At 48.8% G+C, this 23,482-nt stretch overlaps 1 long non-coding RNA gene across 1 annotated transcript in view; it reads right to left on the bottom strand.

Moving 5' to 3' along the window:
- LOC132646517 (uncharacterized) overlaps nucleotides 1-9,644 on the bottom strand; it is a 97,236-nt gene extending 87,592 nt beyond the window's left edge. Inside the window, exon 1 of the long non-coding RNA XR_009584816.1 lies at nucleotides 9,321-9,644. This is a non-coding gene — a long non-coding RNA (uncharacterized LOC132646517). The remainder of the gene's footprint in view (nucleotides 1-9,320) is intronic.
- Between the last annotated feature and the right edge of the window lie 13,838 nt (nucleotides 9,645-23,482).

Below are 23,482 nucleotides of genomic sequence, written 5' to 3'. Positions count from 1 at the left end.
GTAATTTTTAATCCATGCCTTCTTCCTCAGCAACTGCTCCTTTCCTGCTGCCCAGTCACCCAAATGCTCCTCGAAGGAGCTGTAGCCTTGACTGCATCCATGTACCTCTACAATCAGTTCTCTTTCCCTCCTCCCTGTTGAACGCCTTGTTACCAGAGTTCCTAAGGTCAGACTCTTGCCCTGGCATCCTAACAAGCTCAGCCCAACCACTTTCCCTCACCTAAAGAAACGGTTCATGGTGAAAGGCAGAGAAAGGAAATAACTCAAGTCACGAGGTGCTTGCCTTGAAATCAGACCTGAGTTCTAGCCCTCAAACCCAGGCTAAAAAAAACAAATGAACAAACAAACATCTAAGGTGCTGCTTATACTACTGGAAAGGCTGAGATGAGCAAATGCCTGGGACTCTCTGGCCAGCTAGCCTAACCCACTTGGAGAGTTCTAAGAGAGATCATGGCTCAATAAGTGGGAAAAAGTGAAGTTGTTTTCTGTTCTACACATACACCCAGAGAGAGACAAGGAATCCACGAGCATACACACCTGTCTATATACACATGAACATGCCTTGTCATGGTTGCTCTGGGGACTGTTATGAGATGGAATATCATGGTATATGAGAGACAGCTGTTCTCATGATAAAGCAGAAGCAAAGAAAAAAACAGAAAGGACCAGGCCCCCATGCCCCCTCCAATGCCATACTTCTGTGATTAATTTCCCTCCAGTAGACTCCAACTCCCATCACACCCAAGTAGCACCACAGGCTGGTGACCAATCGTTAGTGTATGTTCATGGGGGGAGAAGGGGCACCGGCATTTAGGACACAGGAAAAAACCAGGTTGGCTGGTTGGCTGGTTGGCTGGTTGTCTGGTTGGCAGGTTAGCTGGTTGGTGATTGGCTGGTTGGCTGGTTGGTGGTTGGCTGGTTGGCTGGTTGGCTGGTTGGCTAGTTGGCTAGTTGGCTAGTTGGCTAATTGGTGATTGGCTGGTTGGATGGTTGGCTGGTTGGTGATTGGCTAGTTGGCTGGTTGGTGGTTGACTAGTTGGCTGACTGGTTTAGGGATTTGTTTATCTGCTGGGAATCAAACCCTGGGCTCCACACAAATCAAACATTTTATTATTCAGTCATACCAAAGAACCTTTGCAGCTTTTTACTTAAGTTGTGGACAAATTGCAGATCATGAACAAAAGATTATATTATAAAATAACCTGTAATTAGGTTCTTCCAACTTGCAAGCTTTCTTTATGCCACTACAGTAGGAACTGAAACTATTTCCATCCACTATGAGGCAGAAACAACTGAGAAATCAAATGCTCAGACACCTTGACCTCAGTAGGATCCACTTAGTCCTTTCAGCTGCTGAGAACTTAGTCCACAGGGAATGACAGGTCCAGTCCATTTCCTAGATTCTTAAGTCACATCTCATATTTGTTCCTCTTCCCCCTTGCCCAGACCCTGGGTACTCAGCCATGTGCCAGCTTAGAAGAATTACTGACCCAAGAGTCCTGTCTTGGAACTAGCTCAACAGGTAAGGGCTCTTACTGCCCAGTGTGACAGACTGAATCAGATCACATGATGGCATGTATGAACACACACACACACACACACACACACACATTTTAAAACACTAATTGCCCATCTTTCCTTTCTTTTCATAATTATAGCACATTTTACACTGCCTTGTATACCAAATGTTTATTCTTTTCTTTCATAAGATATCTGAATGCAATTTTAATGCTTTTCTAAACATGTACACACACAGGGGAACACGCATAAACATGTGCACACACAGGGGCACATACATAAACATGTGCACACACAGGGACACATGCATAAACATGTGCACACACAAGGGAACACACATAAACATGTGCACACACAGGGACACATGCATAAACATGTGCACACACAGGGACACATGCATAAACATGTGCACACACAGGGGAACACACATAAACATGTACACACACAGGGACACATGCATAAACATGTGCACACACAGGGACACATGCATAAACATGTGCACACACAGGGGAACACGCATAAACATGTGCACACACAGGGGAACACGCATAAACATGTGCACACACAGGGACACATGCATAAACATGTGCACACACAGGGACACATGCATAAATATGTGCACACACAGGGGAACATGCATAAACATGTGCACACACAGGGGAACATACATAAACATGTGCACACACAGGGACACACGCATAAACATGTGCACACACAGGGGAACACGCATAAACATGTGCACACACAGGGATACATGCATAAACATGTGCACACACAGGGACACATACATAAACATGTGCACACACAGGGACACACGCATAAACATGTGCACACACAGGGGAACACGCATAAACATGTGCACACACAGGGGAACACGCATAAACATGTGCACACACAGGGGCACATGCATAAACATGTGCACACACAGGGGAACACGCATAAACATGTGCACACACATGGACACATGCATAAACATGTGCACACACAGGGAAACACGCATAAACATGTGCACACACAGGGACACACGCATAAACATGTGCACACACAGGGGAACACGCATAAACATGTGCACACACAGGGGAACACGCATAAACATGTGCACACACAGGGGCACACGCATAAATGTGCACAGTCGGGTTTTCTTCTTACTTTAGGGTAAGAGTTCAGCAATCAGAAGCACAATGGCTAACAGGAAGGAAAAATGTTCCTGCTTCATCTCAGGGAAGGTCACCTTGCTGTCTGTAAGAAAAATTGATTTCTCCTCATGCAGCAAAGAAAAAGCCAAAAAATAAGTTGAATTGTTGACATTTAGGAAAAAAACTAACAGGTTGAACATAAATATTCTTCTGCATGTTTTCAAAGGCTCTAGCCAAAGCTGCTTAATGAAGGCTAGCTCAGGCAGGGCCAGAGTGCTCCAAGCCTGGACAGGAAGCCTGGACAGGAAGACGGCAGGAAGACGGCAGGAGTGCCAGGGAGATGATAAAGGGACCAGCACACCTGGCACTGGACGCTCATCGCAGGGTCCCAACCTCCACTGCCCTCTCCTGGTGTCCTGAACTGGCATCCCTCTGAGATTCTGCTGCATAAGGGCCATGAGGGAGGACAAAGGGTACAGCTGGCAGTGCCTGCCATCACGGAGGAAGCTGCGTGCTGACGCGTGTATTGCTTGCTGCAGAAACACCACCTGGCTTTAAATAAACCAAATCGGGAACTCCAAGGCTGCCATATTTCTAGGCCTCGTGAAAGTGCAGGATAAACTGGCAACCCCTGACCACACTCAGGACCATGCTGGCCCATCCCTCTGAACTCCAGCGCTGCTTCTCCTGCCCGGCCAGCGGGCTGGAAGCAGCAGGGAAAGCCCAGCATTGTCAGCATTCCAGCCTACTGGTTCCTCCACACAGCAGCAGCTTGAGGCTGAGGCCGCAAGGAAGGCAGAGTTCCTGGCCATCAGGGACTACTGTGGTGTGCCTCCTAACCATGCTGGAAACCGGCTTCTTTCGCTTTGTTGTTTTGGTCTTGAGACATGGTTCCACATAGCACAAGCTACCCTCCAATTTTCTTTATGGCTGAGGATGAATTTAAACTCCTGATACTTCGATCTTCATGACCCAAGTCCTGAGATTACAGGCGTGTGGCACCTTGCTCAGTGTATGTGGCACTTGGGAAAGGAGGCGGGGCCTGGTGTGTGTCAGTCAGATACTGTACCAACTGAGCTACCCCCACCCATGCAGACTTCGGTTTCAGTCCTAAGGTTAATCACACTCCTGCTGCCTTAAAGATGGCTGTGACGATGAAGTGGGCAGATCTGTCTCTCAGTCTCAGGTGTTAGAACTCCTGAGCTAGAGAGAGCCCTCCCCCCAAGGAAGAAGGGGAGGGACCGCTGCCCATACCCCATCTTCAAGCAGGCGGGAACTCAGTTCTGTGTACTGTCCTTATGCCTTGTTCCTTAACAATGCCAGAGGGCTCCCAGGGTGGGCTGAGATCTCACCAGCCCCAGCCATTCTGCCTGTTTGTGGCATTCTTCTGTGAAGGGAAGAGAGGAGAGCAGAGAGGAGGAGCTTCCTAAAGCGTGCTGGAAGGCTTGTCTGTCACTGCTCCTCAGGCCTCCAGAGAGGGAGTGGGGATGTATGGCATGTCCTAGCAGAGGCGAGCCGGGCCAGCACATAAATGCACGGGGTACCCTTGACTTTCAGCCCAGCAGAGTGAAGGCCCTGATGAGGTCCTGTGTCAGTCTCTGCCTGTCACTCATGCTCCCGCAGTTCTCCAGCGGGGAGTCCTGGGCTAGAGATGGAGATCTCCAGCAGACATCAGAGATTCCAATCTAAAGCCCAAATAATGTGGCAGCCTTTATTCCACTGTAAATTCCAGCTACATTTAACTCAGCCTCGATCCAGGAGTCCCTGTGTCTGCCCACTGCATTCCCTTAATATAGGGCCTGACAGTACGAGGGGACGCTCAGCTCCTGCTTAGGATTCAGAGGCTAGGCCCACGCTCTGGCTGCCTTTTAGAAGTGCCCTCTATGCCCATGCTCAGCATCTGCGCCCTGGCTCAGAGAAGCCTTCTAGCCGTGTGACTGGAGAAGTCTGGCTCACTTCCAAGAAGGAATAAGATGGGACAGAATCATCTGTGCAAGTACCTGGTGACCCTAACTCTTGTGAGGCCCAGAGAATGAAAAGCAGTGTGCAAGGCCATGGTGTGAAGGCAGTACTGAGATTAGGAAGACATGTTTGTGTGTGTTTGTGTGCGTGTGTGGTGTGTGTGTGTGTGTCTATGTAAGTGTGTGTGTATGTGTCTGTCTGTCTGTCAGTACGTGTGCCTATGGGTATAGAAGTGGATATAATACATAAATGTGAAAGCCAGAGTTCAACGCTGGCTGTCATTCCTCAAATGCCACCCACCTTGTGTTTTGAGACAGGATTTAGCACTGTCCTGGAGCTTGCCCACTCAGCTCGGCTGGCTGGCCAGTAAGTCTCAAGGATCCTCCCCTCTTCCTGCCCGGCTGAGGACTGTGATCTCGGAGCACCATGCCTTACTTCTAAGTTGTTTCTAGGACCAAAGTCAGGCCCTCATGCTCGTGTGGCAATCACTTTACTTGCTGAGCTGTCTCCCCATTGTTAAAGGTAGTATTGGCTGCAAGGGAGCTGTGCATTGTGCCTCATACCTACAATCCTTGGCTGAGGCAGGAGGATCACCAAGAGTCTGAGGCCAGCCTGAGCTACCATGTGAGGTCCTGTCTCAAACAAACAAAATCAGCAAGTATTTGCAGAGTTTCTGCTGGGGCCAGACACGGTGCCAAGCATGAACTGTTTCCATTTTGAAGGACAGAGGAACAAAAGAAAGAAAGAATGCCCCAGTGATGAGCACTGGGCAGAGAACAGACTAAGGATCCAGTGATAGAAAGAGCGATATTGCAGGGAGGCCTTAGGGAAGATGATGAGGAGGAGGAGAACAGGAGAGGTCAGAGGGCAAGAAGGAGCCGGCACTGTAAACAGAGAGAGAAACGTAGAAGCTTGAGAATAGTTGCACAGGCCCAGGGACAGGCTTTGCTGGCTCTGTCTTACACACAGAGAGATGACCAGTGTTAGGAAGAAAGGGGCTAGAGGGATGTGAGGGAAGTACAGGAAAGAGGCACACCTAGCCAGAAATGTGTTCAGGTCTGATGGGAAATTCATAGAACACGTCAAGTGGCATAAAGACACAAGCTTTGAATTGCACAAGGGCCACTAGCCCATAGAGACTGGGAGAGAAAGCAACGCAAATTCTTCCGGTTTCCTGGGCTTCTGGACTCCTGTAATTCTTGCCAGCAAGAAAACTATGGACCCTTTAAAAGTGCAAGCAGGAAGCATCAGGCCCTGTGGGCCAGGGTCAGCCCTGCTACCTCAAAGAAATTAACCAAAGAGAGTGGTCATTCCCAGTATGTGGACCTGAGACCCAAAATGGGGAGGGTCTGGTGAGGAAGACCCAGAGGAGGATGGGCTGAGTCCCAAGCCACATCTGTGACAACCTGCCCGGCTCCAAACACAGCCCCAGCATGCTCCAGAAGACCAACAAGTGGAGGAGCAATGGCTGTCTTGATACAAACTGAGCTGCTAACTTCAAAGTCTGTGTCTCTGCCTCCCAAGAGGGGACATTTTTCTCCTTCTCTCTCAAAAAGTATCCCACCATTTCGCTGCCTCAGCATGCTTAGAAATGATGCATGGATTCCTGGGCCACCCACAGTGGAATTGTGAGGCTACTGCTGAGTCTACACTAGAATCAGAGGATGTGTGTCTAAGCGCACGACCACACTCTGCTCTCAGTGGCCACTGCAGGTGGCAGGAGGCCCTCCAGGACCCTGTGAGCAGGTGGAGCCCCTGCTGAAGACCACACTGAGAGACCCTTTGGTCAACATTACTGACAGGTCACACTCGTCACCATCATGGCCTTCTCAAAACGAGTCTGTAGTCCTCAAAAGCCCCCAGGGAAGGGGAGGAAGAGTACACCCCCTCATTTTGAACACAGAGAAGTAGACAGAGGACCTAGAAGGTAGCCCAGTAGGTAAAGCACCTGCCTTACTGGCCTGACAGCCTAGATCTGAGCCCTAGGGTCCTTGTTTAAAAAGCTGGAAATGAAAACATACACTTGTAATCCCAGGGTTGGGAAGGCAGAGACAGGCAGGTCTCTGGGGCTGGCTATCCAGCCTGTATAGCCTACTTGGCATGTCCAAGCCAATGAGAGAGACCTCGCCACATAAAAACAATTGTGGATAGCACCTAAGGAATGACATCTGAGGGCTGTCCTCTAATTTCTACCTACACGTGTACATATACACACCTGTAAATACACATGCATAAATGATAGATACATACATATACATACATACATACATACATTTGAGGACTTGAGGGAAATACCAGGAAAGAGTAAGCTTAGATTTGAGTCTGGTTTTCCCTATGCTATTTCAAACAATAGCAACCAGTTTCCACCAAACTAACAGCAAATATCTCTCTCTGGAGCCCTGAGAGGAGATGACAGAGGCCCTGGTGACAGAGAAGGTGATCAGGAAGTCCAAGCAGAAAAAGAAACTGTGTGTTCCTAGGGGATGATAATTGATCTGACTTATCTCAACATAAGTAGAACTACCAAGCTCTCCTCAGTAAAAGGAGTCCCCAGTCACTGTACCATCCCCGAGGCAGGCTTTAGAAGTTAAAAAAGACTGCATTTTTGTCTCATGGTGCCTGCTCTGTAGATTAATCAGCTTCCTGATGGCTCTGACTTCTCCAACAGCCCCTGGGATGGAGGGAGAGGGAGGAGGATGGAGGGAGGCAGGACTGGTGCCATTTCTCAGTGTGAAGAGGAGTTAACCTGGGGGAAGATGGGGATTTGGTGCAAAGTTTCTGTTTGTTCCTGAGCCAAGTATGCTTGTCCCACTCTGGGCCCTTTGGGGAAGAAAGGGTTTCTAAGGGGCTTCAAAGAAAACTTATGACTGATTGACAAGGTACTCCATCCAAGTTGGGATGAGTCATGGGGTGGGTGTGGGAAGTGATTATTTAATTCCTTGTAGGGGAGACATAGCTGGCCTGCCAAAAGTAATGAGTCCTTGAGCCCCATGTAGATAAACATTCAGAATTTTATTTCAAGTTCAGGTTCCTCAGTTCATCTCCAAAGAAGGAAGTGAGGCATGAGAATTTTTATCAAGGACCTCCCCATTATGCAAATAATATGATCCACAGATACCCACGATCTTGTGAACAACTTGAGTCCTGGACCAAGCCGGGGCCTGGGCTTTGAGAGCCTCTTCCTGCAGCGTTTCACCTGGACAGAGGAATGCTAGGGCCCTGCTATATACAGAACCCATGCTCTTATTCTGAACCAGGGGTGTTCCTCAGCAATATAGTGCCAAAGACGCTTCCTCTCCCTGCCGCTCACCTCCACTTCCACAGTCTCTGGAGCCTAGAAACCGCGTATAATAGTTGATGCACCAGTGAGATAGTTTCTTGAGGATTATGGGCTTCATAGGAAGAGAAGTGAGGTGAAGAGGAAGCAAAAGCCTAGGCAAGTGGGATTATGCTCTTCAAGGCCTGCAGTGGGGTTCTGGTGAGGACATCGATGAAGACAGACAGAGAGACCCATGTGTCTCCATTGAGAGAGACCAACCGCGCTTCCGTGGGGAAAGCAGAGGCTCTGGGTCACGGAGTTAAACCTACCAGGAACATGGATGCTGCTGCTGTCTCGACAACGGTAGACACAGCTCCCTGAAAAAGCAGTGGCCAGATGCTGCATACTGCAGAATGGCCACGGCCAACAGGTCAGCAGATTGTAGCTGTGGCGGTCAAGGCTGGTGAAGAAATAAAGAGGAACCTCACAGACGGGAAGTGGACTGAGTGTTTGGAGGTCAGCCTGGTCTCTAGGCTGCAACTGGAGAGGGAGCTGCAGATAGACTGGTAGGAAGATAAAGAAGAGAAATGAGGGGCCCCAAGCAGGGCACTGCAAAGATAGCAGTTCCAGCAAGTGGGAGCCAAGATTAATTACCAAAGCAATGTTCAGTCATACAGGAGTCAAAAGGACCGACATGGAGCAACTTGCTGTCTCCCTTTGCCCTGTTCCACGTTTCTGCCTGCCTCAGAGTGTAAAATGCAGACAAAAGATGTGTCTGTTTTAAGAAATTACTGAAAATTACTGTAAAGGTTTAGTAAAATAATGCACCGTCAGTGATCAGATGGTGCCTAACACTTGCTAAACACTTATTAAATGTTAGCTATTGTTACTGATATCAACTTAACGCTAACGCACAGGTGTGATAATCCGGGACAGGGACAGGAGGAAAGTTTGCTTGGTGCTTTAACAGAGACAGGCCGCGCATCTGTGCTTGCCAGATTTCTGTTACTGCAAGGTGGCTACTAAAATCAACCTGAAGAAAGAAAGGGTCCTTTTGGCTCACAATTTCTGTTTGTGGTGGCTTGTGTCTGGGGCTGAGATGAGGCAGGCAGAAAGCAAGTGGAGGAGGAAAGCTTCTCACCTCACAGAAGCCAGGACGCAGAGAGAGGGAGAAAGGGACAGAGAACACAACATCCCCTTCAAAGACACAGCCTCAGTGCCCACTTCCTCCAGTGACATCAGCCCCTCAGGTTTCCTCCGCCCCCCAACAGCCCATAAGTTATGAATCCATATGGATCAATCCACTCATGAGGTCAGAGCCCCCAGGATACAGTTCTGTTCCAAAGTCTTACCTCTGAAGAGCCCTCCAATGTCACCTCCAGGGAACACTAGGCTTAAACTATAAAATCATCCACACTGAGCCTTCCCCACACAAGACAGCTTACCAGGTACTAAACGTATGATTGTAAACAGCTCAGGCAGACATCACTGGCACTGGGCACAGTAGCAGGAAATTGCTGTGTAGACATGGTGTAGAGCTGATGCTTGCTTGGTACAGAAGCACGAGGCTCCGTCAGCCCCGCAAAATCAGGAACTCCGCTTGCACACCATCCCTGGCTGATGTCCAGTATTTGGCACATACTGGCTTAGAATACACATTTAGTTGTAGCTAACTGCACATCTGCCTTTCTTCTAAAGGCAGTGGCTACTATCACTGACATCATGCTTGGTGTTGCAGCTGCTTCGTAGAACCCTTGGGATACAGGAGCCAAAGCTGCCTGAGATCTTGGAATAAGGCAGACTACATACGATAGAACATGAGATCCACTCACCTGTGGGTGTCAAAGGACTGTGTGACCGGGAAAGAGTTAAGCTTGTGTGAGCTCTTGAATGACAGGCCACAGAGAAAAGAATGTTTGCACTAAATACTGGACAATAAGAAAGAACAGGATGGCTGGGCGGAGTAGCAAGAGGATGAAATTTCTGGCTGAGGGTTAGGAATGACAGACAGAAAAGCAAGAGGAAGCCTGTCTTCTCCTGGCTGGCAGCCCAAACTCTGCCTTCACCATGGGAAAGCGCTAGACCTCTGGGAACACTGCCAACAGTCCCTGTGGGGTTTGGGCAAGAGGCTGCTCCTCGCTGGGCATCTTCATCTCATCTTGAGCCTGGCTTGGATCAGGACCAAAATGTAAAGAGTTCTTCTCCCAGTCTTCATCAATGGCTGGAGGAAAGGGAGCCAGGGCAGACTCAGGACTTCTGGTAATAGAGGATCCACCATGTGGATTGGCTTTCCATGTTGGGCATCTTCTTAGCTTTAAAAGGAGGAGGAGAATGTGGAGTAAATTCCACAAGGCTGTGTTGAAAACCCCAAAGCAGAGCTGTGAAAGCATTCATGACAGTCTACCCCAAAGGCACGGCTTCAGTAGAATAGTTATTTTGAGCCTAAGACATGAAAAACAGCCAGGACAGGGAGAGACTGTCTCTGAACTCATCCATTGAGTGGCAGATCTTCCAAAAGGGACTCAACTGTCATTGGTCCCTAAGTTCCACAGCAGGGAGGCATCCAGTTCATCACAAGATGCGATCCTAAGGGCTGGGGGTGTGGCTTAGGTGGTACCTGCTGCGCAGGCTTGAGGCCTGTGTTCAGTCCCCAGCACCATAAGAAGGGCATGATGGTGCATGCCTGCATTTGAGAGGTAGAGGCAGAAACGCATGGCTGGATTCACACACCTGAGAGGTAGAGGCAGAAAAAGCAAGTTCAAGGTCGTCTTCACCCAGCACAAAGCACAAGTTACATGAGCTTCCGTAAGATGGTGTGCTGGAAGGAGCTGTGCAGTAAGTCCACTCTCAGGGCCTCTCCGTCATTCCCCAAAATCACTCTCTCTATATAAGGGCCTATACCCCTTCCCTATCTGGTTAAGGTGATGTGTGAGTCAGCTATGGTGGCACATACTGTAATCTCAGCACTCAGGAGGCTAAGGCAGGAGGATTACTGACTTCAAGGCTGGTATAGACTATACAGCAAGAGCTTGTTCCAATTATATAGAATCTTTCTGCACATTCATTTTCTCCCGTGTGCTTCCAGGCATGGCTTGTTCAAAGTAATTGCCGCTACTTTTTTGGTCAGCCTGCTTGCTGCTTCGTGGACTGCCCGTGTGACCTAGGAGTTTCTCCCCACCGCTAGCTCCCAAGTGGTGAAGGGGAGAGAGGGTGGCTGCAAACGCCTCTGGCCAGCTTGACAGCGGCCATTCAATCAGATCCTCACTGGAGACCTCCAGGTTCACTTCTCTGCCAGCATGGATGTCCAGCCTGGCGGGAAGAGGCGTCAAAATTCTAACTCAGACACCTTACTCTTTAGTGGAAGGCCTTTCCCACATGAAATCGTATAGGAAAAAAAGAAAAAACAAGTTGAAGAAACCAGACAGACAGATTTCTGTGGAGACAGACTCTTCATTATTTGGTCACACTTCAGGTGGAGGCTGGCCTCATCACCACATCCTTCTCTCCCTATTCTTTCTCAGATCCCCAGGACAGAGTGTGGCAAGGAGGTGAGTGAGTCCCGGGTGAGGCATCTGTCTGAGACAAAGACTGGGTAGGCCCTGGAGCTTCAGGAGAAAGGACTTTCCGACAAGAAGTGCGTGAGCACAGTTAACAGTGATTGAAAGGAGTGGGGTGTGAGAAAAGAAATTCACATGATCAAATTCACGAAAGCAAACAAGGACAGAAACAAATAATTTAAGAGATAAGAAAAAGAGCTTACTCCCCGACCCCCAAAAAGCATACCAAGTGGTCAGAGAAAGGAAGACTCGGGAACATTTGTTCCTACAGCGCACACAACCATCTTCAACAAAGCAGTGCAAAGCTCTGGGTTCTAAACCCTAAAACAACAACAACAAAAAGTAGCTTGCTGTTTGTTATGAGTTGACTTGTATCCCCCAAGAGATATATCAAAGTCAGACACCTCAGAAAGAGCATGACCTTTGTGGGAACTGGGCCATTGCCGATGAGATCAGCCGAGATGAAGTCACGTTTGAGTAAACTGGAAAACTGCCTTTTGCTGACAGTTGTCCTCATAGAAAGAAGGAATGGTCAAGGAGACAGGCCTAGTGGCTTTGGCAGAGCTGGAGTCTCACAGAAGCTTGGGGAGGTACCCCAGGGATGCCTTGATTTAGGCACAAGCTGTGAGAGAATAAACTCTTGTTTAAGCTTCCAGGTTGTGGGGCTGTGTTAAGGCAGCCTTTATCGGTACTCAATTTCTCTGCAGAAACCATGAGAGGGGGAGGGAGGAAGAGAGAGAGAAGAAGAGAGAGACTCTACAATGCCACCCACACTGCAGTCACCGGAGGAAGAATCACAACAGAGAATTCAAAGCCACAGGGGGAATGAGCAGGGACCCTCTCAAGAAGGGGGTTGCAGAGGTGAGCACTGCAGAACAGACCTGGGGAGCAAAGCTTCACCCTCATCCTGATCAAAGATATCTCTGCTTGTAGCAAAGGAAAAAGACAGGAAAGCGGTGTGAACCGAGACACATGGAATGGGAGAACTAAAGAATCCCTAGCCATGGCAGCTGGCTCAGACTGAGGGCGTCCTAAGACTCAAGAGTTTCCGTTTTAGTGCTAGCATGGTCTTGTGCAAGCCTGGATAAGTTGCTTCCCTAAGAAGAAAGTAAAAGAGAAAAAGACAAAGGTTTGCGTGGTTTGAGCAGCTCTGAGGCAGCCCCAGCACATGTTCTGTTAAAGGGACCTAGACCAATCTAGACCTTTCCAAACCTGGTCTTCCCGAATCCTCAGGAGGGGCTGGGAGTGGATGCTGGGGCACTGCTGCTCAGGATTCCTCAGAACCTCCAGGGCCCTTGAGACAGGAACAGGCAATGAGAGACTGTGCCATCTGGAAGGTTTGCTCCAGCCCATCTCACTGAGCCCGCACACACGCCCTCCTGTCCAGCAGGGCTGGGCCATGGCTCTGCTTAGCTGCAGAACTCTGTGAGGGAGTGTGGCCAAGGTGTGCCCACACAGAAGTTTCCTTGTCTTTCAACCCACCCCCTGACCAGCCCCACCATATTCTCTCAGAGACGCTTAGGAACAGCCAGCAGGTGGGAGAGGCTCCCTGGCCTGTTCTTTTGTCTTCCCACCAGAGCCCTCTGCACGGTGTACCAGGGCCATCGATTTTATCTTTTACCCTTTCTGCTGGAAACTCTGCTTGAAATGGATTTCCTTCATAGCAAAGCCCACATCATATTCATCTTTGGAACACTTGTGCCCAGGAAATGCCCAGTGTGTGGGAGTTGCTCTTGTGAGGTCTGGTGAACAAGCTGATTAATTAATTGATGAATTCACCAGTGTTGATCATTATGAGCTCTGGGAGTCAAGTGCCTGGCCCTCAGCTGGTTTGTAGTGACTCTGTCCTGAGCTCCTGCTTACAGGGGGAGGGGCAGGAGGGAACTTTGGAACTCCATGGAGCCAGGCAGTCCCCTGAAGTGCACTCAGTGTGGTCAGATCTTGTCAGGGAGGCATAGAAGCCTGGGAAGGGAACGCTCCAGCAGGTTCTTCCCTGTTCACCCAGTGGCTGTAGTTCTAAGTGAAGGGGAAAGTGAGCAAAATTAAAAAAATAAAAAAGAGGGAGCAGGAGCTGTCTCTGACCTGAGCTCAAATGCCTGCTCTTTGATTACTTCCCCCTGATGAAGTAGCCTTGCCAGGCCACAGAGAAAGAGGATCCAGGCAGTCCTGATGAGACTGGATAAACTATGGGCAGATGGCAGAGGAGGAGAACTCCCCCTTTCAGTGAACTAGGGGAAGGGGATGGAGGGGGGAGGAGGATAAGAGGGTGGGACAGGGAGGGGATGAGGAAGGGGGCTACAGTTGGGATATAAAATGAATAAATTTTAAAAAATAAAAATTAAAAAATATATAAGCAAGGTGGCATGAAGAGGGTAGCAGACTCAGGGAACACTGGGGCCGACCAGGCTGCTTGAAGCCCAGCTTGGGAAGATGGCCCAGACGATGAGGTACCGAGAGAGTCCTGCTCTGTTCCCGACTTTGTGTCTTCAGCGAGGTACTGCGACCCTTATGGCCTCCACCAGGGATCTCAAAGTCTGGCTAATAATTCCTGGCAGCCCCAGGCCCTCGGTGGCTGCTCAGCCATCCTGAGCTCCTCTAAATTAGAGACACCTTCAGGAAACACAAGGCTGAGAATTTTCTCTATCTTAAAGTGACTCCTGGAGCCCCCAGGACAGGGATTTTAGACAAAGTTGAAAGTTTTCAGATCTGTGGGCTAATGCACTTTCCCATGAAGACTGATTCTTGGAAGCTCTCAGAAGCCAGGAAGCCAGCAGTAAACAAGGCTTATCTGGCCAGTCTAACACTGCCAAAATTCTTTTGTTCTGAAATCTAAACAAAGACAGGCCTAATGTTTTACTGACCCCTTGTGGACATAAGAGGAAATGATGCCCCTGGCCGACCTGTGTCTCCTGAGATGGTTAAGGAAGCCAGACCTTTCCCTCATCGGCTATGGGACAACCGGTGAAGTAAGACCCCACAAGCTGTGCCATCGTCACCCCAGAACCCCCAGGACCCCCAGTCCTTGCTCCAGGCCCCAGTAGCTGTCTCCACTGACAAGCTAACTGGCTCTTGAGCCTGTCTTAGCCACATGATAGCAGCAGGCTTTGGCACAGTTCCAGGAAGCCACTGCAGCACAGACTGCCGTTCCTTCCCTGCCAGAGACTCCCTCTGGGGTAGGAGCACCCGGGCATCTGCATCTCAAGCAGCAGCTCTGACTCTGGCGTATTGTTCTGCAGAACCAATCTGAAAATGCCAGCATGCTCAAGCCCATCTTAGCAGTGAGGAAACTGAGTCACAGGAGGGCTGTTTGGTCAGGCCTGGGGGATGGCTCCACCAGCAAGACACGTAAATACCAGCAAAGCCACATAAGCACAAAGACACTGCTTCGGTCCCCATCACCCCAGGAAAAGCCGTATTGTCCTAGCGTGCTTTCTGCTGCCATGCTCACCACCATGACCAGAGCTTGGGGGAAGGGTTTGTTTGGCTGACGCATCTATCACACCTATCACAGAAGGGAGTCAGCCAGAGGCAGGAGCCCTGCAGCAATGCCTGGCTCTCAGCATTACTGGCTGGCTCTCAGGTCACGGTAGCTCATCTTCTTATACACCCCAGGCCCACCTGCCTCGGGTGGCACTGACCTCCCACATCAGTCATTAATCAGAAAAATGCCCTACAAACGCACCCACAGGCCAACCCAATGGGGGCACTTTCTCCATTGAGGTTCCTCAGATATGACTAGGTTCGGGTAAGTTGACAAAACTAAAAGCGCAGGCATCGTGATGGGCCTGTGGTCCCAGCACTGAGGTAGGGTGACAGTTATGGCGGGCCTGTGGTCCCAGCACTGAGGTAAAGTGACAGTTATGGTGGGCCTGTGGTCCCAGCACTGAGAAGGAACAACAGTTAGGATGGGCCTATGACCCCAGCACTGAGGTGACAGTTACGGTGAGCCTCTGGTACCAGCACTGAGGTGACAGTTATGGTGGGCCTGTGGTCCCAGCATTGGGGTGACAGTTATGGTGGGCCCATGGTTCCAGCACTGAGGTGACAGTTATGGTGGGCCTGTGGTCCCAGCACTGAGGTGACAGTTATGGTGGACCCATGGTCCCAGAATTGGGGTAGGGCAGCATGGGATCCCTGGGGCTTGCTGGACAACTAGCTTAGCCTAATTTGTGAGTTTCAGGTTTATTGAGAGACCTTGCCTCAGAAAAAAAAAACAAGAGTAGGGCTCTCGAAGAACCACACCAAGGCTGACCTCTGTCATCCACATACGTACACACATGTGAGCACAGCTGTCAGAGGAGGCCAGAGACACAGGTAGACACTGTGAAGCTGGGGTTACAGGCAGTTTTCATCACTCACCATGGGTGCTGGAAACTGAACTTGGGACCTCTGGGAGAGCTGCAAATGCTTTTAACCCCAGAGCCATCTCTTATACCCCTATCCTGGACCCTCTTTATTCTGTAGTGTAAACGGCTACCCTGGGGTCACAGTCAGGAGGTTCCCCACCCCACCTTACAGGTGGGGAAATGGAGGCCGAGACAGGTGAAATGACACAGGTAACAAAGGCTTCAAATTAGTGTCCCCACGGCCCCCACCCAACCCCATGCTACCCAGCCCTGGTGCACAGCCATTTCATTCCACGATGTGCGATCCTATAGGTTTGAATTTCCTCTTGCTCTGTGGAATGAACTCTTGGAGGCAAAGCCATGGCTATGCTTTATACCCCTGTGCATATATTATGTGTGACACATGACACCAATTTGCTATGCTGCAATAAATTCTCAGGGAACCCAGCAAAGCCGTAGCTTTCAGGTCTCCGGGCATGCTTGTACGTGCATATGGCTGCACTGTCTTAAATGTATGCATGCACACACACACACGTCCATCTTCAGAGCAGGCTCTAAAAGTGCAGATGGTAGAGGGATGACTAAAGCCTGCTATGATTAGATCATCCTGGGTGGTTTAATCCAAAGGAAGAGAATAAAGAATTCCAAATAAGGAGTGATCAAACACACAGTTCCTCTTCTGCTCATTCTCCCAGCCTTGCTAATATCACTGCAAAAGGGTTGTCAAGGCACCGATTCCCAAAGACGTAAAAACAAAACAATAAAAAAATGTTAGAAACTGCAAAACAGGTAGAGTCGTACCTCAGTGACTTAACAAACAAAACGTTAGCCCAAAGCCAGCAGCAGGAGACCTGGTAAGGCAGGCGGATGATGCTGACAGCCTACAAGGCTTGGGACTGATGAGCAGACCACTCTGGAAGTGGGAAGGAGGCTGGAACTGAGGGCAGGAGGTCCTGTCTGACTGAGCTCTCATGTCCTGGTTACTTTCCTCAGCCAGGCAAGATGCCCGACCAAAGGAGCAGGAAGAAGATGGTGTCTGGCTCACACTTCATTCATGGCGGCAGGGGGAGGCCACTGGAACACTGTGCGTCTTAGCAGCTTGAAAGGAAGGACAAAGGGAGAGCAGGAGGGAAGGGAGAGAAGGAGAGAGGGAAGAGAGGGAGAGAGGGAGATAGATCAGAGAGGGGGGGTGAACTCAGGCCCACCATGCAGTACCCACTTCCTCGTGCTAAAACCCACCTCGTAAGCGGCTCTGAAAAACACCAGCCGGGGACTCAGTGTTCAAATACGTGAGCCTGTGCGAGACCCAAACACCTTCCCACAAGCAAGTTGCTGTCAGAAGCACATTAGAGCAGAAAGGGTGAATCATACACGTGTACCAACTGTGTGATAGCATCCTCATAAATGTCAATCAAAACCAAAGCAAGCATTGTTTGTAGAGATCTACAAATGTGATTGAACCATCTTTTTAACAGGGAAATTGTGAATATCAAATAGAAGACGAAAATTACCTGTGGTTAAGAGGGTGCTGGAGACAATGAAATGGGAAAGAGCAAAGCGAACAGACTCAAGGGACATTAGGAAGGCTTGCTCTTGACTGATCCTCCTGTCGTGAGTGCTATAAGTTTTATATGAGTTACTTAATTTTGTACATTATAATTGTATATGGTACTTTGTATCAAAATTATTGCTGTAGTTTGGAACTTTAAAGCCTCCCAAAATTCCACAGATCAAAGCCTTCGTTCCCAGCAAGGTGTGGTGAGGTGTCCTAGTTTGTCCCTCTATTTCTGTGATAACTTCGGAGACAAAGGCTGTATTTGGCTTACACATTGTGGTTTGTCACAGAGGGACCTGAGGTGGGAACGGAAGTAGAGGACACGGAGGAGTGCGCTTATTGGCTTGTTCCCCGTGGCTTGCTCAGGTTGCTTTCTTAGAGAACCCGGGAGCACCTGCCCACAGTTGGCTCACCCACAGTGGGCTGGGCCTTCTCCAATGCAGAAGATGCCCCACACGTGGTCCACGGGCCAATCTGAGAGAAACAGCTCCTCAGCTGTGGCTGTCCTCCTCCAGGGTGCCTCCAGCCTGCTCCAAGTTTACCAAACTAACCAGCACAGGAGGAAATGAAAGCCAAGGGGCAGAGCCTAACAACGGGTCTCCCAGTCACTGGGGTATTCCCTTGAAAGAGAAAGAGGCTCTGAAGCCCCCTTTCTCTCTTCCTCATGGCCTGCTCATGAGGTGAGTGGCTGTGACCCACAGCACACTCTCTGCAGCACATTATAGTGTTGACCAAGAAATGAAACCTCTGAAAATGAACCAGAAGACGTTTTCCCTCTTTTCAGGTTGATTTTTCTCAGGTGTTTGTTAACTAGGGTGGAAAGCAGCTTGCAGAAATTACAAAACAGTCAACTCTCTCCTCCCAAGTACCTGGGCGTGGCCTCTCTCGTGCTCAGGAAGAAGTCTGAAGAGCTCCTCTCTGAAGGGAGTAAGACAAGAAGATATTTGACGTGACAGACACCAGCCAGAGTTGAAGATGGCCAAAATACAAATAGCATAAAGTGAACATTTCTTTTTGGCGTACTGTGACCTTCAGCTGCGTCCTTTCCTCAGGCTCCAGAATGCCTCCAACCAAGCTGGAAGGTGAATGCTGGAGATACGATTTCTCTGGAAAATCCAGCAACACAGAAGGACAGTTAAAGATTCCCTCATGGGCCCATCAGCCACACTGCAGAGCCTGTGACAGTCAGCATCCCCACCAGCTCGCTCAAAGTGCTGTGTTCGTCTGTAACTATGAGCAAATCACCAGCAACTCTGAGCATGAACAGCCTCCAGTAAGAAACACAGACACCTAAACTAAAGCATAAATAAAGGAGCATAAAGGCAAGAGAAGCTATTAGTTTAAAGTTTGCTCTATCAGACACACATGAGAGGTATATGTGTGAGATGGAAACAGCATAAGGGGAAATTAAGACAACCAAAAATGCCCTTGAAACTGAAAGATGATTGCAGAAATATTCAACAGAAATTCAACAGAACTGTGAGGTTACTGTGAGGGCTGTGCCTGTGGCTCAGTTGGTAGAGTGCTTGCCTAGCACGGGCAAAGCCCTGGGTTACATTCCAGTGCCACAGAAACGACATTGTGACACTCACTGTGATGTCCACGCTCAGAAGGCTTAGGCAGGAGAATCAGAAGTTCAAGGTCATCCTTGGATATCTTGTATGCTCAAGGCCAGCCTGAGCTGTGCAAACGGGACCTTAACTGCGGGAAGGTAATCTAAGAAAAATTCCTAAATAGAAGGGAAGAACAGAGAGATTAAATTAAAAAAAAAGAGGATTTAAGAAAACAGGAAGGGACACAGAGAGAAGTGCTTGTTTCTTAACTGATACTCCTGTCCCGAATGGGCTTCTGCAGCGGAACGCCATGGACCAGCCAGTTTACAGCTCACGCTTCTGACAGCTGAGAAGACCAAGTGCTGGCAGATTTACTGCCTGGTCTACTGAAGGCCGTCCTTCCACTGTGGCCTCGTCAGGGCAGGAGCGGGAAAGGAGCTCTCCAGGGCTCTTAAAGATAGCCTGCTCTCTCTCTCTGTGTGTCTCTGTGTCTCTCTGTTTCTTGGTCTCTCTCTGTGTTTCTCTGTCTCTGTCTCTGTGTGTGTCTCTGTGTGTGTGTTTTTCTCTGTCTGTGAGTGTGTGGTGTGTATGTGTGATGTGTGTGATGTGTGTGGTGTGTGGGGTGTGCTGTAGTGTGTGTGATGTGTGTCTGTGTGTGATATGTGTGTGTATTGTGTGTGATGTGTATGTATGTGATGTGTATGTGTGTGTGCATGTGATGTGTATGTGTCTGTGTGATATGTGTGTTGTATGTGATGTGATATGTGTGATGTGATGTGTATGTATACACTACAGTACCACAGTGTGTGAGAGGTTACTAGACAGCCTCCATGTTGATCACCGTCTTCCAGCTTATGACAGGGTCTCTTGTTTGCCTCCAAATACTCCAGACTACGAGGCTGTGAACTTGTGGGGAGTTCCCCGTTTCGGCCTCCCATCTTCCAGCTGGAGCACCGCAATCACTGGTTTTCATTATCACGTCCAGCTTTATGCGAGTTCCAGGAATGTGTTCTTACACAAACAAGACAAGTACTTTACTGCTCTGTCGCCCTAGTACCAAGGTCACTTCTATTAGGGCACTAACCCCATTCCCGAGGACCCACCCTCTTGACCTGATCATGTCTCAACCCTGCTCCTGATACCATCGCATTAGAGATTCTGTTTCAACATGCCAGTGTGGGGGAGACGCAAACATTGAGTCCATATCCAAAATGGATAAGAAAATTAAACTAGCCACAAATCTCCAAAATTAAAAAGAAAAGAAAAGAAAAGAAACAGACACTGCAGACAGAGGAACCAAGAGCATAAACCATTTGTGAAGCAAGCACGGGAGTCTCCACAGCTGGAGCACAGGCGTTTCCTGGGGTGAAATGGCCTGTTGACTAGCCATCGAAAGGCGAGTGTGATACAGCTCACATATTCCACACCGGCAGGAAATGTCAGAACAAGAAAGGAGACTAGGATATTCTAGAATCTCTCTGGAGTAGAGGGGTCAGGGGACATGAAGAGGAACATAGGAAGCTGTGCTGGCTTGCGTCCCCCACAGGCTCATGTGTTTGAACACTCCGTCTCCAGTTGGTGGCGCTGTTTACGGAGGTAAGGGTGCATTCAGGTGGGTAAGGCTGGAGGAAGTCTGTGAGAGTTTGTAGCCTACACGCACTCTCCAGTTTGTTCTCTGCTTTGTGTTTCCAGTTTTAGTTTTAAAAGACAACATACTTTTATAAAAGTAAATTTTAAGGGCTGGAGAAATGACTTGGTGGCAAAAAGCACTTACTGCTTCCCAGAGGATCTGAGTTTGGGTCCTAGCACTCACATCATGTGGCTCAACTACTTACCCTGCAGTTCTAGGGACTCCAACCCTGTGGCCTGCCTCCACTTGTTGCACATACATATATGCAGGCACACATACAAACACATGAATAAAATAGATAAAACTTAAATGTTTGTTCAGAAGCTATTGAGAAGCTGGGTATGGCCGCTCATGGATAAAATTCTAGCACTGAGACAGGAGGGTCCTTCTTTCTAGCCAGCTTGGCCTATAGAACAAGGTCTCATCTCAAACAAAGGGGGAAGAATTTCAAGAGCCCTGTAGAAATGTGAACCTTCTTTGACTCTGTACCAAAAGGCAACAAGCATTCACTTGTTCATAAAGGTTACTGTGGTATCTGAGATTCATCAATAGACCAGTATTTTCCTCAAAAGATTTTTTGAAGGACTAGAAACTGTCAGGCTCATGGTGGAACACAAAAGCTTACAAAATTCTGGGTTCCGAGAGATGGTTCAGGGGTTAGGAACACTTGCTCTTATGAGGACCTGGGTTCTCTTCCCAGCACCCCCAATGGCTCACAGCCATCTGTTAACTCCAGTTCCAGGAATCCAACGTCCGGTACTGGCCTGTGAGAACACTGCACTTACAAGATGCATGGACAAGCTAAACACTCATAAAATAAACAGCCATGAATCTGAACAGCTTCCAAAAGTGCAGTTTTCAATTGAAACAGTTTTATGAGAGGCAAGAAAATTGCTGGTTGTTTACTTCAAGCTGATTAGACAATGGGGCACATTTATTACACCTTCCAGCCAAACACCTGCCCACACAGGGGGACAATTTACTAGTAACCCTTCCGGGGAAAGGCATGAAGGCCGACCCCCAGCACAAGCCGCCTGCCTCGTACCTGCAGCTGCTCATGGTGCTTTGCTGAGCAGCAGAGGCACCTTCAAGATCGTTCTCACACGGCTACACAGTGTGAGATTAAAATAGTCTTTAATCATAAAGGAAGGTACTTTTCTTGTTCGGGGTTTGATTTTGTTGCTAACTGTGTTTTCTGGAGCTAGGATCCCCTGGAGCCGAGCTTCGTGATGGAGGATGGCCTCTGTCTTCCACGTGCTGCCGTTACAGGCACGTGCCACCGCCATGGCTGGGGTTTTAGGCAAAGCTGGTGGCTGAATCGCCAGCCTACTGCATGCTGGGGCAAGCACTCTGTCAACCAAGCTACATCCCCAGCTTAATCAACCTGAAAACAACAACAACCAAACCAAACCAGCAAACGTCAGGTGGTCAAGAGTCTGAGTCCTTTATTTGCGTGTTGCTCGGTTCACGCTAAATTGCCAACAATTTTTCGATTTTTCACAGGAAAGCCTGAGAAATTTGCCCACCATCCACAATGCGAATGTCTTTACAAATAAAAACATGCCTTAGTTTTAGTAAGTGCTTTGACCCCCACATCTATCCTGAAAGAGTGCTAGAGGCATCCAGAGGGTTGACGCTGCTGTCCCAGGGGCACCCAGGGAATAAAACAGGTCAGTTTCCCTTCTGGGCATGAAGAAAAACAGGCACATGCCATCCTCAGAAGACATTAGGAAATTCTAGGATTCTGTGACTCAAATGAGGAATTCTGTTTTGAAATGGTTGCTCCTAGGTGCACAAATACTTTACAGCTTTATAGTGAAATCAAAATCAAAATTAGTGTAAGAAGCCAAACTGAGGCCATCAGGCTGTCAAGCCCAGACTCTAGTGCAGAAGTTTCCAGCTACAGTTTCTTGGCTCCTTGCACACTCTCCTCTGCCTTCTCACCATAATCAAGATGAGGAAACAAGTAAAATCATCACACTCAGTAGTGAAAGCATGACCTGGCCTCACTCAGTGCACAAGCAACCTGCGAGCCTGAAGCAGCAGCCAGGCATGGGGCTTACATGCATGAGGTTATACGGTTGGATCAGAGGTATTTGCCAAGCCGATTCAAACTCACATTTGGCCATTTATTACCTCTGGCACACTCACCAGTACACTTTGACCTTTCTCATCTCTTTATCTATAAAACATCAATTATATCCACTCTCAGAAAGCACAAATAAAACAATGACAATCAAAATAACGATTCTGACTTCATAATTACCTACTAATATAATTGCCACTGAAACCTACACAACAGGTTAATTTGTAGCAAAACTCTAGCCTGTAGTACATGGACATGCAACAATGCACACTTGCTATGGCCTCAACATGATGCAACACACAGCTTTAAAAACAGCATATGAGCAAAGCTTAGCACAGACAAGACTCAAGGAGCTGATCCTGGCACCCATGGCAGATGGTAATCAGAGGACTGGACTGCAGCACCTTGGAAGAGAGGCCCTTGTGCTCCAGCTGTGTTCTGGATCGGGCGCTTTATTCTCTGTCTACTCAGGGATCATGCTCAGGAAAGCCTGAGAAATGTCAAGCTGCCAGAAGCTGCAGGGCCCCTGAAGCCACCTTCCTGATAGTCTGGGCCTGCTCTCCTCCACCACCAAGGCTCCCCACGAAAGCCTGTGCCCTGAACACTTCTCTTCAAATGAGACAAAGAACCAGCTGGCATGGGAGAACATACTGCAGGGTTATCCTACAGAGCCGACTTCCTGAGTCTCCTGACGGTGAGACCTGTCACCTGCTTTGGGAGGGAAGGCCAGCCAAGGCTTTGCCCCATGGAGGACAGGCTGAGCTGTGGGGTCAGAGACAGTCCTGGAAGCTTGAAGCCAATATCTGAGACCTGACTCTCTCTAGCTGACTTCATCTAGTTTCTGTACTATCACAGGAAGGTGAATTCCTGAGAGAGGAAT

The sequence above is a fragment of the Meriones unguiculatus genome, chromosome 11 (genome assembly GCF_030254825.1).
Source record: "Meriones unguiculatus strain TT.TT164.6M chromosome 11, Bangor_MerUng_6.1, whole genome shotgun sequence".
Lineage (NCBI taxonomy): Eukaryota > Metazoa > Chordata > Mammalia > Rodentia > Muridae > Meriones > Meriones unguiculatus.
This window is presented reverse-complemented; position numbering and strand designations above follow the sequence as displayed.